An 18,303-nucleotide genomic window follows, 5' to 3' on the forward strand; every position below is an offset into this window, starting at 1 on the left:
CACAGAGACAGACAGGCTCTTGCTGGAATCTCAAGGAGGACTGACAGTCACAGAAAAGTTCAGCATCTTTTCTATTTTCCACTTCCACTGCCTTCAGAACTGATACTGTGAAAGAAACATTTCTCAACAAACATGCTCAATGATCCTTATTTGTCAGCCCTGAAGTTTTTTTTTTTTTTGGATTGGGGATTGAACCCAGGGATGATGTATCACTGAGCCACATTCCCAGCCCTTTTATTTTCTATTTGTGAGACAGGGTCTTGCTAAATTGCTGAGGCAAGGGTTGGGGATGTAGCTTGGTGGTACAGCAGCGGTACAGTATCCCTGGGTTTATGGTCAACCTTAGCAAATCAGCAAAGCCCTAAGCAACTTAGTGAGATTTGTCTCAAAGGGGAGAGGGGCTTGGGATGAGCCTCAGTGGTATAGTATCCCTGGGTTCAATCCTCAATTCAAAAATAAAATCTCAGATTGTCCTTCACAGGTCTCATCCTTCATCACCTCTTCAATATTGTCCCTAATGTTCCTTTTTTTTTTTGTACCAGATATTGAATCCAGGGGTGCTTAACCTGAGCCATATCCCCAGCCTATTTTATTTCAAGAAGCATCTTGTTAAGTTGCTGAGGCTGACCTCAAACTTGCAATCCTCCTGCCTCCGCCTTCTGAACTTCTGGGATTACAGGTGTGCCCCACTGAGCCTGGCTTGTTCCTTTCATCTTCAGTGTTCTTCTTGCACCATTCATTCTTTTATTTTGTACTGTCGATTGAACTCAAGGGCACTTGACCATTGAGTCACATCCCCAGCCCTGTTTTGGATTTTATTTAGAGACAGGATCTCAACTGAGTTGCTTAGTGCTTTGCTTTTGCTGAGGCTGGCTTTGAACTCTTGATCCTCCTGCCTCAGCCTCCTGAGCTGCTGGGATTATAGGTGTACAGTCAGCAACCAATCACCTTTCATGTCTCATTTCTTCTTGAAGACTCAGTTCTTAACTCCACAGGAAGCATTCTTTGATCTGGAGTAGTAGGAACAACCTCCTTTCCTATACAGCCACAAATACTGCTCTAACTTAAGGTATGTTTTGCAATTTTCCTTGCACTGTGCTTATTTTTATACTCTCCATATCTTCCTATTATGTCATAAACTTGAAGACAGAATTTTGCCTCATTCAACCTTATTCTCCACAATACTTCATACTCCAGTATGAAATATACAGTCAGCCTCCTATATCTGAGGGGTTTGCATCTGTGGATTCAATGTATGTTGGATTGAAAATATTTGGAAAAAATTGTAGCTGTACTAAAGGCATTCAGACTTTTTTTCATGTCATTATTCCCCAAATAATACAGCATTGCAACTATTTGCAGAGTATTTACATTGTTAGGTATTAAAAGTAGTCATGAGATGATTTAAAGTATAAGGGAGAACTATATGAATTATATGCAAATACTGCACCATTTTATATACCCACATGGATACAGAGTAACGACTCTATTTAGCTAAAAGAAATACTCTATTAATGTTTATTGAAGCTAATGCTTAAAATTTTAGCCATGGATGTTTGGAAGTTTCTGGTTATGGTCCTGAACAAGTTGGTTGTTATTGACATATTACTTAACGCATATGCATTCCTGGAACATAAATCCACCCATCCATCCATCCATTCATCCCTGTGTTATTCAGTACAAATTTACTGAATATCTAATATATGCAAAGTATGTGCATCATAGGGTTGGTGTTGGCTGACCTTGTGTAGTGTACCCATTCATCGAGTACCCATTAATCAATCGATGTTTATGTCATGTTGTTTACCTGTTTTCCAAACAAAGGGGAGCAAAGAGGCACTGCACATCATCATTACTAGCCAAGAGCAATATGTAATAGGAATGACCTTGACTTAAATTGCGACCTCTTGGGTCAAAATAAGCCTTGTAATGCATAGAACTGAACAAGAAGTGGTTTGAACATTGACATAGAATTCTCGCTTTTCAGAGGTTCTTTTTCATGTTTGTTTGGAGACTTTCTTTAAGAGGACAACAATTACATTCCTGCTGCCCCCCACCCCCCACCCCCCAAGCAATTATTTTTCTGGCATTCATTCAACGAAGAGGTTCAAGTGTACTTTTTTCAGATTGAAGTAAACTCCAATGAAAATTGAAAATCAATGCTTTCCACCTAATAACGTTAATAAAAAAAAGAGGAACACGTCCAATTTTGTAATTATAATCCATATATAAAAAGGGACGTGGCTACAATATCCATCTTAAGAAGTAGGTTGTTTTTAAATAATCAGGCAACTTTTTAAAGTTGCTGTATATATAGTACTTTAAAAAAAGAATCATCCCAAGATACACGTGCATCTGACCCTGATGCCCAGCTAAAAGGTTGGATAACTGCTCCTACCCACAGCCTTTGTCCTTACATCGCGGATGGGAGGGGTGGGGACCCAGGCCAGTCTCTTGCTCCCTAAGGACCCATTACCCATTGGGGACCCAACCTATCTGTGCCTCCTTCAGCCAGGAGCCTCCAGATCTTTCCAGACTTCCTTGCAACACTCCCGATGCGGTGGATGCCTGGCTTTCGCAGGCTCGCGTTGGCAGCCAGTCTCCCTCGCGCGCCTCTGCCGTCCCCATCTCCCTCTTTTCTCCCACGGCCCATCTGCCCCTCCTTCCCTCCACCCCCTCTCCTCGCTGCTCCCCTTTATTTCCACTCCTCGCCCTCGCGCTGCGCTCGCCCTCCCCCTCGGCTGCGCTCGTCTGTATTTGGAGCTCCCGGAAGCCGGCGACTCTCCCTGGGAGCAGCGTGACCGACTCCCATTCAGGGGGGAGGAGGCAGCGGGAGGAGCAGGGGAGGGCCGGCGGGCGGAGGGTGCCGGTGGCCGCGCACGGCTTGGCATCGCGAGGACCGGACCCCGGGGCGCCGGAGCAGGTAATCGGGGCGCCGCGCGGGCAGGGGCGGGCGCAGGTGCAGGGACTCGGCGGCCGCGCTGGCCAGTTGCGCCCCCGGCCGCGGTGCGAAGCTGCGGGGTCGCGGCGGCGCGCGGGGAATAAAGCCGGCGCGGGGTCTGCGGGCTGCGGGCTGCGCCGACCCGACCCCGGGAGCGGGGCGCGGCGCGCACGGCCCCATCTGGGTCAGCGCACGGTGCGCTCCGCCCGCGCCGCCTCCTCGGCCCTGGCCCCGCAGCTCCGGAGGCGGGTGCGGACGGAGGCGGGCCGGGAGCTGCCAGCCGCCGAGGCCTGCGCACCCGGAGCCGCTGCAGCCCGGGCCGGTCCAACTTTGGGGGGGTCTCGCCCACTCGGATCTGACGCTCGTGAGGCTCCCGGGGGTGGGGGTGGGGGTGTCCTTGAGATGGAGCTGACCAGAGCCACCCGGATCAGAAAGTGCTGGAAAGAAACCGACCTGGCCTCTCCGCAGAACCTGACTTGAGGCCATGAGTCACTTGTTAAAAATGCAAAGACAACTGAGGCATGGAGCGACAGCGCCGAAAATGTACCCCGCAGCTGCTCTCGGACTGCTTAGGGTAGAGGGCTGTTGGTAAAAGTAGCCGCCTCGTCATCACTGGGAGGGCCAATAACCGGGCGTGCAGATGGGAATCTTTATTCTCATCAGCACCACAGATATGCTGCAAGTTTGGGCGATGTTTGAATTCATGCATTCTTTAAAATGAGTGAATGTAGGTGACTGCATTTAGGATAGTGAAGCTGGGTTAGGTCCAAACCGCCAAGGTGAAGAGGAACGCTTGGCCCAAAGGTCAAGGACCTTTGGCTACGTGGTCATGACGGTAGAAGCCTTAGGCACCACCGCTTACCAGAATTGTTGGTAGAGCCTGTATCTCTTCTGCTTGTCCAAATTTCTTTTAATTTAAGGAATGTGCCTTACAATGTTTGATAAAACGTCTAGGTCCATTTTGGGAAGGATTACAACATAAGTGAGATCTTTAGGGTAATTATGTTATTAGAGTCTAATTAGACTGTAAGCATATTGAGGGCAAGGAGGGTGTGGGGGTGGTATAACAGTCCATAGAAACTGACTCAGTGTATTGTGAATAGGCAGTAAAAGTTTGTGTAAATAATCAGGTGAATAGTTTTAAGTGTGACCATAACTTGACAAGACTGTATATTTGCAAGAAAAGCCTATTTCTCCATGGATCCCCAAATCTAAAAATCCTTAATAAAATTAGAATCAAGGGGTCATGTAACTATTTACTAAGGATAAAGAGAAAAAGAAGCTGACTTTGAGAAATCGTGAAGATAATTACCAAGGTGCTTTGCTAATAGGAAGTCGGTGTTGGCTGTTTTTCTTTGAAACAAGAAATAATTTAACTTCTTGAGTAAAAACCCAGAGAGTAAATATGTTGGCTTTGCTGGCCATGTGGATTCTTTAGTAATGATTAGGTTTTGCTATCATAGGTTGAAAGCAGCCAAAGATAACATATCGAGGAATGGTGCAACCATGGTTCACTTTATTTGTGGATATTGAAGTTTGAAAGTCACGTAATTTTCACCAGGAACAAAATATTCTTTTTTTCCCCCAGGCATTAAAAAAAATGTAAAAAATACTATTCTTAGCTTAGGGGAGGAGGGAAAATACACAGGAGAAGAGAGGAGAGTAGGTTGGTCCTGCTGGCTGGACTCTGCCTTCCTGCCACCCTGAGTTAGAAAGGAACCTTTTGAAAGGATTAATGGCTAGATTTTCTAAGTGCCAAAATTATACCCAAAGAGTTAAGTTAAACACCTTCAAGAAGAGCATTAACTTATTTTGGGGCCTTATGGTCTTTCGTTTTGAATATTTATCGTTATACAAGAAGTTTTGTTTTTAATTCATCAATTATATGATATTTTATACATAAAAATAATGTTAATAAGTCTATGTAACCTAGGAACATTGTGTTCAAATGAACACCTATGAGCCCATTACCACCCATCACCAGTTTAAAACTAAGGCTTAAGAACTAGATCGTTTTGAAAAAAATAGCTCATCAAGTGGGAAGAAATATTTAAAAATCATATCTGATGAGGGACTTAAATCCACAATATATAAAGACTTATGAAAACTCAATAATAAAAGATAAGTAGCCCAATTTAAAACTGGACAAAAGATCTGAATAGATATTTCTCTAAAGAAGATATACAAATGACCAATAAATGCATGAAAAAAAATGCTCCACATCATTATTTATCAGGAAAATGCAAGTCGAAACTACACGGCGTAACTTCTTGATCCTGGCTGACAGCAGTCATAAGAGGGGAAGGTAATTAGGAGAGTGGGTGAGGGAGGAAGCACTGGAAGCCTCAGGCACTGCTCGGGGGGAACGTAGCATGTTGCCTTCACGTTGGAAACCAGTTTGGCAGTTCAAGTTAAGTGGTGTTGTATGACCTGCCAGTTCCATTGTAGGTATGTATTCAAGAAAAATTAAAACATGGCCCCATAAAAATCTGTGCGCAGATGCTTATAGCAGCACCATTCAAAATAGCCAGAAGGCAGAGGCAACCCACATGTCTATCAGCTGATGAATGGTAGATAAAATGGGGTCTGTCGGTTCAAGGGCATATGATTCAGCCATAAAAAGGAGAGAAGTGCCGCTACATCAGCAGGGGTGAACTTTGAAAGCACCATGCTAAGTGAAAGAAGCCAGTCACAAAAGGCCACACACTGTATGATCCATTCAGGTGAAAATGTCCAGAGCAAGGACGTCTATAGAGTTGGAATGTAGATTAGTTAGTTATCCCTTGGGGCTGGAGTTGGAGGTGAGTTTCTAAAAAAGTAATAAAGCGGATAGGATTTCTTCCTGAGCTGATGAAAATTTTCTAAAATTGTGGCGATGGTTGCACGGGTCTGTGAATGTACTAAAAATAATTGAATTGTACACCTTAGGTGGGTGAATTGTACAGTATGTGAAAAACATGCCAATAAAGCTGTTAGGGAGAATAGAGGCTCTGGGGAGAAAAAACTGGGCGCTCACCTACCTGGCTGCACCTGTGTTCCTCCCCGGGGTCATTCTCCATGTCCCTGCCAACCCTGCATTCCGAGTTAATCATTCCTTGCTTTAATTGTGAAACAGTTTTATGTCATGTACGAATTCCTGAACAACATATGTTAAGTTCTACTTGGTTTAGATTTATAAGAAAGTAATATATAATCTCACCTTTTTTTTTTTTTTACCTTTTTTTCTTTACCTTTTTTTTCCTTCTGGTCCTGGAGATTGAAACCCAGTGCTTTATCCCTTAGCTACATCCCCAGCCCATTTTATTTTAATTTTGGGGCAGGGTCTTGCTGAGTTGTCCAGGCTGGCCTCAAATTTGTAATCCTCCTGCCTCAGCCTCTTGAGTTGCTGGAATTACAAGCATGCACCACCTCACCTGGCTAATCTCGCTTTCTTTAAACTCAATGTTAAGCTTTTGAGGTCACCCATGTTGTTATTTGAAGTTATAGAATAAATTTTGGCAAATATTCCGTCATTTATTTAGCCGTTCCCTATTGACAGGCATCTGAGTTGCCGCCTGTGTTTTGCTATTTCCAACAATGCTGCTTCCAAAGCGCTTTCTCATGTGCCTGGGCAGGACATCTGTGGGAACGTGTCATATATTTTACTGGCAAAAAAACAAAGTTTGTTTCTCTGTCATTTTCCATGTTGATGGTGTATACCTTGGTGTTCATTCATCTAATTCAAGATGAAGTGACTAATTCTGAGAGTCTTGCTTCTGCTCTATTTAAATTCCAAATCTAATGTGTTGACTTTTTTTTTTTGGTCCCAGGGGTGATTAGCCACCGAATCACATCGCAAGCCCTTTTTAATATTTTATTTACAGACAGGGCCTCACTGAGTTGCTTAGGGCCTTGCTAAGTTGCTGAGGCTGGCTATGAACTTGTGATCCTCCTGCCTCAGCCTCCTGACCCGCTGGGATTACAGGCGTGGGTCTAATATGTTTTCTGATGCCTTAGTGGGAAAACACTAGTCTAAAATTCACAACTGAGTTCCCCAGTGTGATCTCATTACCCAGTCACTCATGAGCACCTCCTTTCAGACCTCCTAGGTTTAGGACAGACAACCTTAGGAAATCAAAGGGGCATTGCTTCAGGCAAGGTACAGGAAGAGTCAGTAAGCTTCACTAAAACATTCCTGTATTGTGAACCTTGCTGCAGCCCAGGGTTCTACTGTGATTTAGTTGTTCTGACAACAGCAAGCTGATCAGTTATTTGGGCAGCTTCTGATTCAGGCTGTGAGATTTTGCAGTTTATTCAGATAGTGTGACTTAGGAAGGGAGGAAGCACCCATAGGCCAGAACAGGCGATTATAAAGCATTGAAAAGAATTCCTTTTTGTTGTGGAAAGAGACACATAATATAAAATTCACCATCTTCATCGTTTTCAAGTATACAGATTTCCAATGAAAATGACTTTTTACTTGTGTTTAGTAACTGTTTGACTAAGTCCCTTCACATCAGTACTGCCCACCTCCAGAGCTTTGTCCTCATCCCAAGCTGAAGCTCTGTGCCCACTAAAGGACAGCCCCCAGACCACTCCACTCTCTGCCCGCCTGAATTTGCGCATTCTGGGTTCCTTCGTGCAAGTGATACCATATTCCACCTTTCAGTACATGAGCTTTTTTGTCCAGAGGAATTTTGTCTTGTTTTATTTTTCTCTTTATAGATTATTTTTCTAATCAAGGAAAACATGGCTTCTTCTCTCAAGAAATTATTTAATAGTTTTTCCCCCTCTGTAAATCTCCTGCCCTACACAGTAAGCTGCCTAAAAGCAGAACTTTTGAGTAATGAATGGGGTCTTCATGTGCCCTGTCTAGTAACTGGACATCTGTCTAAGAATCCTGGGCTTCTCATTGGCCCCTTTGCCAAGTGAAGAGGGTCCAGTAGTCCTGCTTCTCACAGCGTTACACTCTCTGATGAATGGATGGACTGGGCACACTTTGAGGCCTCCTGAGTCTCCAGTTCTCAGAATTGGAAGGCCATTCTGTAATCTAAAAGTCTGCTTTAAAATCTGCATTGATGGGATGGGATACTAAAGGGCAGGAGGAGTCTGGGAGGCTGAAAGTGGAGGTGAGGTGGTCTCAGTGGCAGTGTTATGAGGACAATCACCTCTGCAGAGACACCAAAGGCAGATCTTTTAGTGCCTGGACATCTTGGATGTCTTATATCTGAATTTGTGCACAGTACAGTGAGAAAATAACCTCTGTCCTTCCACGTGCAAATCCAGAGAAGGTCTGGGATCCATTGATCACTTATTCATGGTCTCGATGTTGAGTGAGCACTCCGTGCTCAGCGTCTGTCACTGGGGACCAAGAAATGCACATCCGCGAAGGAAGGTGATGTCTGAGCCGGAACCTAACTGGAAAGATCCATGCCAGTGATTGTCTCCATTCCTTCCTATCTTGTTTACACTTAAAGGACTTCCTGGGTTCTTTTGAGATAAGTCTATGATTTTACTCTCTGGCAATGAAAAGCAGTCAAATTGGGCCATACCAAGGGAACTGGCCAATCAGGATTTCCAGAAGCAGGCTACGTAGACCTCTAAGCCATGAGTGTTAGGTGTAGTCCTGGCTGGGTGCTGCTTCCAAATTTATCACCATTTGACGTTTGCCTGCAGGACTGGGGTCCACCCTCTGCGGTCCTCACCAATCCCATGTGTAATTCTTCCTTCACATCGGGGAGGGGGGGGGTTGACCCTTGCTGGTTCTCTCCAGAACTGTCCTGGCCTCCATGCCATTCAGTGGGGGCTTCATCTACAAGCCAATCCTGTGCCAATGTGGGTGCTGTGGTGAGTGTGCCAGCAAACTGTCTCAGTGCCCTTGGAATTCCCTTCTGAAATACATTGAGAAACCTGTGACCTCAAATCCGAACTGCACAGTAACCCCAGGTGACCCCGTCAGGACTTGGCCCCCTGGATCTTTCCTTCTTGACGTGTTTCTTGGGTTCGTTCTCCTGTTGATTTTCTACAAGTTACTTGATTGTTGGTTAAAGGCGGTTCAGAGAACCCTGTGACCCTGCTCTGTTACTAGTTGGCCCTCCACTGCTCATTACTACTTACCTAACAGCGATGGGTCACCCGATGGTGGAGAAGTGGACCCGGAGGTGACCACGTGCACAAGGGGCCAGGCGTGTGGGGCAGCCCTGCATTGTAACACCACTGACCCCGTCCCTCACCCCTTCCTCCCTCTCAGTAAAGGCGTTAATCCATCCATACCTGGTGCTGACTGAGTCACCGCCCAACGCAGTGACTCCCGACATCAAGCTTCAAGTGGGTGGCATCCAGGATGGGTCACGTCGTCACCTTAGCAAGGTGAGACACTTTTCGTGCTTCTCACTGTAGATCAGCAGCCCTTATGCCACGTGCACGTGCCACACCCAACGGCTCCCAGAGCTGCGTGAACACAAGTGCTTTGAGAAATCGTCCCCCTCCTCGTCTCTTGCCTGCACTTTTCCCTAAGACTGACCCTCGGTGCTCACCTCCTTTCCCAGACTTACCTCTCTTACCTCCATGGTCCCCCTCCCAGTTCCGTCTCTAACCCGTGCTGGTAACTTGTTTTGCCCAAGAGGGTGAATATCTAGTGGGTGGGAAGAGCAAGAAGGGAGGGCATTTCAGAATATTAAGTTTGGGGGATGAGGAAGTGGATGATTCTAATGCTCGAACAGAGATCCTTTTGCAAATCGTGGGTTTTCTAAATCCTTATCTGAAAAAAAAAAAACAAAGCAAAACGGTTGGTCAATCTAGACACATGGTAAACTGAAGTAAAAGGATAAACATGAAAACAAAATCATGACTCTCATACAAATAAAAACGAACATTTTAAAACCTACTTTTAAAACAAGAGACTGAATCAGTTCAAAGGAAACCACTTTTTAAAAGTATTTTTTGAGTTGTCGATGGACTTTATTTTATTCATATAAATAAATATGCGGTGCTGAGAATCGAACCGAGTGCTTAATACGTGAAACTGGCTTCTTTCAGTGAGAGGCCGAAGACCGATGATCTTCCACTGGATAAAGGTTTTTTGTTTGGGTTTGGTTTTGCATATATATTTATATATAGTAGCTATTTTCCTTACTGTCTATTTTTCACATGTTGATTTCTCTCTGTAGAGTTAGCTGTAAAATAGCCTAGTTGAAGGCAGTGAATGGCTGGCATAACCCAGATGGATGAGCAGGTAGGGTGCTCACCAACTTTGTCTTTCCTGATTTATTCTTACAGTGATAATTAAAATAATCTTCCGTATTTTATCATCAAGTGATCTTTAGCATGTAACTCAGGAGGCATTCAAAGAATTGAATGGCATTTTTATAATAATTTTTTTTCTTCCATCTGCATTTAAACTTCCCACTCTTACACTGATTTTTAAAATGATATGAATCAAATCGAGACCCAACCTTGACCCATTCTCATAATAAGTACACTTATCCACATATGCACAAGATACTTGAAAAACAAAAGTACTCAGAAGAGAGGGATTTCCAATGGAAATGACTTTTTACTTGTGTTTAGTGACTATTTGTTAAAATTTGTGATTTGTGTTTTGATAAGTTGGGTTCTAATAATAGTAACAGTTGTATCAGAAGAACTTTAAAAGATACTTTTACCCTGAATTAAAATTGAAATTGAAATAAGTGTTTTTGATACAGAAAAGTACAGTAGGACAGTGAGTAAAGGACCTAAAAACACAAAATACGTAAAATGAAGATGAACTTCTATAAGGCAAGGAGAAAGAAAATGTAAGTTCAAGGGGAAAGTAGAATTCTGCACAATTTATGACCATTAAAGAGCAACCTGCCCATGTATTCTTTCAAAATGAATAATGATGATTTCATCGGATATATTTTGATGAGTGGTAAAATCATTTCTCTATTACGTGTCAATATTTACAGGGTGCTGGCAGTTATATCCTTTGCAACTATTCATATTTTGGCAAAAAAAAATATGTGTCAATCTAAAAAAATGTGCAACAGGGTTTCGCAAAATTCTTTTAGGCTTGATTCAAGTAAAAATGTGAGAACTCTTATGGTTTGCCCTGCCTCTTCCTGATTTCTGAGCAAAAATCGAGGATCCATAAATGTGGAAACACTTTTATTTATTTATTTATTTATTTAAATTGGTCATGCATGACAGTAGAATGCATTTTGACACATCATACATAAATGGAGTATAAGCTCTCATTGTACATGATGTAGAATCACATGGATCATGTAATCATATATGCATGTAGGGTAACAATGTCCTGTTCATTATACTGTCCTTCCTACCCTCATATACTCTCTTCTCCCTTCACTTCCCTCTGTCTAATCCGAAGTACCTCTATTCTTCCCTAGCTCCCCCACCTTATTGTGAATTAGTATCCGCATATGAGAGAAAACATTCAGCCTTTGGGTTTAGGGGGTCAGCTTATTTCACTTAGCATGAAATATCCATTCATTTACCTGCAAATGCCATGATTTCATTCTTCTTTAAGGCTGAGCAATATTCCATTGTGTATATATACCACCTCTTCTTCATCCATTCATCTGTTGAAGGGCATGTTGGTTGGTTCCATAGTTTAACTAGTATGAGCTGAGCTGCTATAAACATTAACGTGGCTGTGTCAATGTAGTATGCTGTTTTTAAGTCGTTTGGATATAAGCCGAGGAGAGGGATACTAGATCAAATGGCAGTTCCATTCCATTCTTTTCTGAAGAATCTCCATACTGATTTCCATAGTGGTTGCACCAATTTGCAGTCTGACCAGCAATGTATGAATGTACCATTTCCCCCCACAGCCTGACCAACATTTATTGGTGCTTTTATTCTTGATAATTGTCATTCTGACTGGAGTGAGATGAAATCTTAGAGTAGTTTGGTTTGCATTTCTCTAATTGCTAGAGATTTGAACGTTTTTTCATATACTTGTTAATCGATTGTATTTCTTCTTCTGTAAAGTGTTTGTTCAGTTCCTTAACCCATTTATTGATGGGTTACTTGTTTTTTTTTTTTTAATTAGTGCTCTATCTGATGTGTGTGTGGTAAAGATTTTCTCCCATTCTGTAGGTTCTCTCTTCATGTTATTGATTGCTTCCTTTGCTGAGAAGAAGCTTTTCAGTTCGATTCCATCCCATTTATTTTTTCTTGTATTTTTTAGTTGTAGTTGGACACAGTGCTTTTATTTTGTTCATTTATTTTTATGTGGTGCTGAGGATCAAGCCCAGTGCCTCCCACGTGCTAGGTGAGCTCTCTGCCGCTGAGCCACAACCCCAGCCCTCCTTCTCATTCATTGATTCTGGATCTTACTTCTTGCATCTTAGGGGTCTTGTTAAGGAAGTCAGGTCCTAGGCCAGCATGGTGGAGATTTGGGTCGACTTTTTTTTTTTCTGTTAGGCACAGGGTTTCTGTTCTAGTGTCTTTGATCCACTTTGAGTCGAGTTTCATGCAGGATGAGAGACGGGGGTTTAATTTCATTTTGCTGCATATGGATTTCTAGTTTCCCCAGCACCGTTTGTTGAAGAGGCTGTCTTTTCTCCCATGTGTGTTTTCGGTTCCTTTGTCTACCTTTTTGGCTTGGGTCCTGGAATGATCCTAATATTAAACGAATCAACTTACTTATTGACATAGTTCTAGTGACTCCTTGTTCTGCAAGACTCATGGAGGACATCTGAAAACTAAAGGTACTTATATGAAACCTCCCCAAAGAGGATGCTGGCCCGTTGCATTTTATTTATTTATTTATTTATTGGTGGTTAAAGTCTTACTTGACTCTTCTTTATTTTTTTCCCCTTTGGCCACACTCATTGTAAGGCTGTGTGTGTGTGTGTGTGTGTGTGTGAGAGAGAGAGAGAGAGAAAGAGAGAGAGAGAGAGAGAGAGAGAGAGAGAGAGAGAGAGAGAGAAAGAGAAAGAAAGAACTAACAAAACAGTGCTATTTGGATCTGTAAATGTATGTCTTTCACCAATTTAGAAGCTATTGCTTCCTCAAATATGTCTTCTACCTTGATTTCTCTCTCCTCCCCTGAGACTCGGGACATTAATATTAGAACGTTAGTGTGGTCCCACAGTCTTTCAGATACTGTTAATTTTTTCAGTATTTTTTCCCTCTGATCTAAGACAGAGGCAATAGTATCATCAGGTTCATGGATACTCTCCTCTGTCATCTCCTATCTGTCACTGAGCCCATGCAGTATACTTTTGATTGTAGTCATTATATTTTGCTATGCTAGAATTTGCCCTCGGGTCTTTCTTGTGGTTTCTGTGTTTCTACTAAGACCTTCTGTCTTTCCATTCATTTCAAGAGTGTTCGCCTTCATTTTCTCAGTCACAGTTAAAATAGTTTCTGTAAATTTGTCTGACGATCCCAGTGTCTACGTCATCTATTGATTATCTTCTTTCTTGAGAATTGGTTGTGTCTCTCTGGTCCTGTGCATGCCAGATATTTTTGGATTGTGTTTTGGACCTTGAGTGTTACATTGTGAGATTTGGGACCTTTGGAAAATGCTCGAGTTTTTGTTTCACCAGCCAATCGCAGCCGTTTTGTTTGTATGCTGTGGCAACGGTTCCAACGTCGGTTCCATTTCCAAAGCTTTGCTGTGTGGCTTTGGGTCCCATGCATGCACTGTTCAGGGTCAGCCTGGGGCTTTGGTTCACACATGCACGGCTGGGGGACGTTACTGGGACATACACCCCTTGCACAGTTCCAGGTTAATAACCTGGAGAGAAAAGAGGAGACAAAGAAACAGCTGAAAGTCAAGGGCACCATGGCAGAGTGGGACAGGGCCTTCCTGCTTCCCCCAGCCTGGCGGGAGGCGGAAGGGCAAGTGGGCGTGTGGGGAAGAGAGAGCTCAGAGGGGACTCCTTTGACCCTTCCTGACAACCAGCCACCTTTCAGAGGCTGCACCTCCCTGTTAGAGTTTTTGCTTTTCTTCCTTTTTCCTGTTTGGTGCTGGGGATTGAGCCCCGGGGCCCTGCACCACTGAGCTGCATCCCTAGTCCTTTTTGTTTGGAGACACGGCGTGATGGTTTGGATGTGAGGCACCCCCCAAAGCTCACGTGTGAGACAACACAAGACGGTGCAGAGGAGAAGGGACTGAGTTGTAAGAGTCTTCACCCAATCAGTGAATCGATCCCCTGATGGGGTTAACTGGGTGCTGACTGAGGCAGGGGGTGTGGCAGGAGGAGCTGGGCTCTGGGGGTGTGGCTTTGGGGTATAGACTTTGTATCTGGAGAGTGGAGTCTCTCTGCTTCCTGGTCATCATCTGAGCTCCTTCCCTCCACCACACTCTTCCACCGTGATGTTCTGCCTCACCTCGAGCCCTGAGGAATGGAGCCAGCCTCCTATGGAGGCTGAAACCGCGAACCCTCAAATATAACTTTTTCCTCTCCTATAATTGTTTGGGCAAGATCTTTTAGTCTCAGAAGAAAAAAAAAAAAACCAATTCACAGGGTGTCTATTCAGACAGTGATATTTTATGATTACAATTCCTTTTTCTCTCCTCTTTCTACCTTCTTTCCTGTTGGATGTTGAAGATTCAATTTTTAGCTCATCATGTGTGTAGTCTGTCTGTCTGTCTTCTTTATTTATTTAACTGGGGGCATTTTACCACTGAGCTACATCCCCAGCCCTTTTTATTTTGAGACAGGGTCTCACTCAGTTGCTGAGGCTGATCACTCATGGTGTGCCCTTGAAGGAGATATTGGAACCCTGGCCCCTCCTCTTCCTCTTTCTTCTTGGTCTTAAGGTGAATCGGCTTCCACCACTGGGCTCCAGCCGTGATGTGCTGCCTCCTCCAGGCCCTAAAACAATGGGGACAACCGACCGACCAACCGTGGAATGAAAACCTCCAACACTATGAGCCAAAATAAACCTTTTCTCTTTTTAAGTTGATTATCTTAGGCATTTTGTTATAGTAATGGAAAGCTGAGACCCTCCCTCCCTCCCTACTAGGTGGCTTTTTCAAGTTGGCTTCTTCTCCTCGGTTCCTCAGCTCCAGCTTGTCCTTTCAGAATCCAGCGGTTGCTTTTGCATTCTGAAGGCAGTTCAGGGATAGGTCCGTGTGGGCCTGCTCCTTCTCCATCTCCCCTCGTAGCCCCCCTTTTTGATGACTCCCTTTATTCCTTCCTGTTTCTCCCACACCCTCCATTTATTCTGTTCTTTCCCTTTTTTCCCTCTTTCTCTCTTTCCCCTTTGACTTTGGGTTCCCAGGTCCAAAGAGCAAAAGAAGAATCTCTTAGTCTTTGGGGTTGCCCACAGCACTGTTTAAACACTCTGTTGAAGTCATCATTTGAAATCAAGCATAAAAATAGACCCAGGAGGCTGGAAGCACGCGGCAGCCAGAGGGACCGGAGGACCTGACCACCGGGCTGCTCCACGCCCAGCGAGCACACTCCCACGGGTCCAGCCCCTGGGGCGGATCCGTAGGTCTTTCTTTTTCTTATTGAAGAGTTGTTGGAACTGTTATTCAATTACGTATTAATCTTCTGAGTGCCATGGATTATGGGATTAGAAGGGCTTTCGGCAAACCTTATTAGTCACTATTCTAGAGAGACAGGGCATTCTTATCGCTGGGTGGCAGGATTTAATGAATTCAGAGATTGCGCGTCATGTTGGGGGAAGGACTGACCACACAGAATGATGCGCCCCCGTGCCTCCAGGCAGCAGGGTCTCCGCAGGGGTCTGCTCATCGACAGGGTCTCTGCAGCATGGTGTGTGAGGGGTCCTGGCTGTCGGGCTTGGGGATGGAAGGGTTGGTGACCTGTGAACTGTGACTCATGGGTGCCAAGCACAGAGCTGTGGAGAGACTAGAATAACGACCCTGAGGGTCACTTCTAGTTCACAAAGTTCACTTCTCCATCTCCTTTCATCTCCCCCAGAACCTGGGGGGGGGTGCTTCTTATCGTAGCTGTGTTCCAGAGGGAATTGCAGATGGCCCCCGAGCTGCCACCTGTCACCTCATGCCATTGTGGACATGTCACCCTCGTCCTCCAGGGCTGACCTGCTCCTCTTCATTTTCCTCCTGTTGGCATCGCCCCACCTGGAAGCAAGACTTCGAGGATAGGTGGTACCCACTGAGGAACAGAATGGCTGATTCAAGTGAAATACGGGCTGAACTTTTTAAGGAACTCCCAGTTTCTATTCCACACCCCTTTGCGGCCCAGCAGTGCATGAGGTCCATGTTCTTCACATTCTCACCAGCATCTGTTTTATATTGTCTTTCTAGTTGTCTTATCATTGAGTTGCAAGAGCTCTTTATATATGCTGAGTACAAGGGAGCATGATGTTCACTTGGTGGAAGGAAAACAGGCTGTGTGTAGTAGCCTCCCCACCAGCATCTCTGTGGCTCTTCTTTTCTCAGTGCCAGAATGTGGCCCTCAGGGGCCTCTGAGAAGCAGCTTGTTGACTTCTACCTCCTCCAGGGCATAAGGGTCACCAGGGCAGAGTGAGGACACAGGAAGAGAAAGCGCTTCCCAGACAGCACGGCCCGTAGAAAGGGCCACTGAGGGGTTAGAGAGAGCTCTATTTTGGTGAAGGGTTCCTACCACACACTTCATGGTGGAGGAACAGGGGATGAATCGTGATTTTATGACTCCATCCTGACTCTGCTCCACCACCCGGGAGGCCCAGAACCAGCCTTCTGGACATACGTGGGCTTCTCCCGGCCTCAGGTCCCACTTCTCCCTCACTTCCCTGCGATGGGCTGGCCTGACCCCGTGGCTGAACTGTCTATTCCTCAAGGAGATCTGGGGGCCCTGAAGGTGCAGTCTGTGTCCCACCCTGTCGTGTAGCCTCGGGGGCTCAAGCCACAGCTCAGAACACGTTCACAGACAGCTTTTCTTAACTTCATGAGTGAAGAATCAGAAAGGAATGCGCTGATTGGAAATAGGGTAACCGAGACTCAACAGGTTAAATGATCTACCCAGGGCGCCCAGGAGGTCGCAGGCTGTCACTGAAGGTGTGGGTGAAGATGCTTTGATCTCAATCATGCTTTCTCTGCTTCATCCAGGGACAAGTCCTCATTTGTATCTCCAGAGCTTTCCACCCAGAGCAGAATTACTTAGACCACAAGACCCACCTGTCGTGGTGCTGAGGGGCGATCCCACCAGGGGGAGAGCTCACGTGCTGGGGAGACCACTTCCCCACCTGGGTGGGTGGGTTGATGGAGAGGACAGGAGACTCTGCACCTCCTCTGGGAGGACTTGGGGTTTGCAGGATGGCTCCGTCGTGCCAGGAAGGACCTTGCAACAGTGGACACAGAGGACGCAGGCATCGAGGGCTCCCCTATTCTGATCACACTGTCTAAAAACAGAGTCTTGAAACTTTTTTTTGCAATAAAATAAAAGAAGAAAACGGTGGCAGTGGTGGGTAGCTTTGCACCACTGTCTCCAAACACTTGAGGTGAACAGCTTGGGAGGAGACATGGTTTATTTGGCTCGTGATTTCAGAGTTATCAATCTGCAGTTGCTCCGCCCTGTCGCTTCGGGCCTGTGGCATCCCAGCAGGTCCTGGTGGGGCCACGTGGCAGGAGAGGATGCTCCCATCAGGGAGGTGGAGGAGAGAAGAAGGGGCGGTCCCCATAGCCCTTCAAGGCCACACCCCTAATGACCTCACTTCCTTCAGTAGGTCCCACCTCCTCACAGCTCCCACTGGTGCACAAACTGGGAACCAGGCCTCCAACGGGGACTGGGGGGGGAGGGACGTTTCAGATCCTAACTAAAGCAGCAGCTATGTTTGCTGTTTGGTGAGAAGCCGGCTCCAGAAATGCTCTGCAGGAGAGTTAGGTGAACACCAGGAAGGGAAGGCAGGTCCTGGGGAAGCTGCTCCCTGTGTGAGTGAGTGGGGTCTGCTCTCATCTCCCTCCCACCACAGCGGGGCAGGAGAGGTACTTCAATTGACTCCAGCCTCTTAAACGTGAGCAGCATGCCTAGCCGAGGGTGGGTGCTGACTGAATAAAGCAGACGTGGTCCCTGAGCTGGCCAGTGGACAGGTGGATGGACACTGTGATGCCCGTTTCTCCCCTACGTCCCCTAAGCCTGGCTAGAGCAGTGACTCCCAGGAGTGATGGTTTCCTGGAAAAGAAAGGCAGTCATTGATACATCATCGGAAAAGAGTGTGGTTTCATGGTAGCTGAACAAATGTGTTTGAATTGCCGTGCCCTTCCCAAGAAACCACCACAGTGACTTGACTTTTTGCAGAGTTCTCCTCTGAACCAGTTGCCTGCACTCACTGGGAGAAAAGGTTTGGGAGTCTTCGATTTCCTGTTCCTTCCAGTCTTTTCCTGCTTAATCTTCGACTCGTGGACTTCAGAACCCCTGTATCTGAGCCTCCTTTGCCATCTCGGATGGCAT

At 45.4% G+C, this 18,303-nt stretch overlaps 1 protein-coding gene across 1 annotated transcript in view; it reads left to right on the forward strand.

Moving 5' to 3' along the window:
- Positions 1–2,582: 2,582 nt before the first annotated feature.
- The window catches only part of Cap2 (cyclase associated actin cytoskeleton regulatory protein 2), a 127,818-nt gene continuing 112,097 nt past the window's right edge, over positions 2,583–18,303 (forward strand). The window contains exon 1 of the mRNA XM_078020577.1: positions 2,583–2,923. The gene's annotated coding sequence lies outside the window, so the exon portion shown is untranslated. The remainder of the gene's footprint in view (positions 2,924–18,303) is intronic.

Source organism: Ictidomys tridecemlineatus, chromosome 8, assembly GCF_052094955.1.
Source record: "Ictidomys tridecemlineatus isolate mIctTri1 chromosome 8, mIctTri1.hap1, whole genome shotgun sequence".
Taxonomy (NCBI): domain Eukaryota; kingdom Metazoa; phylum Chordata; class Mammalia; order Rodentia; family Sciuridae; genus Ictidomys; species Ictidomys tridecemlineatus.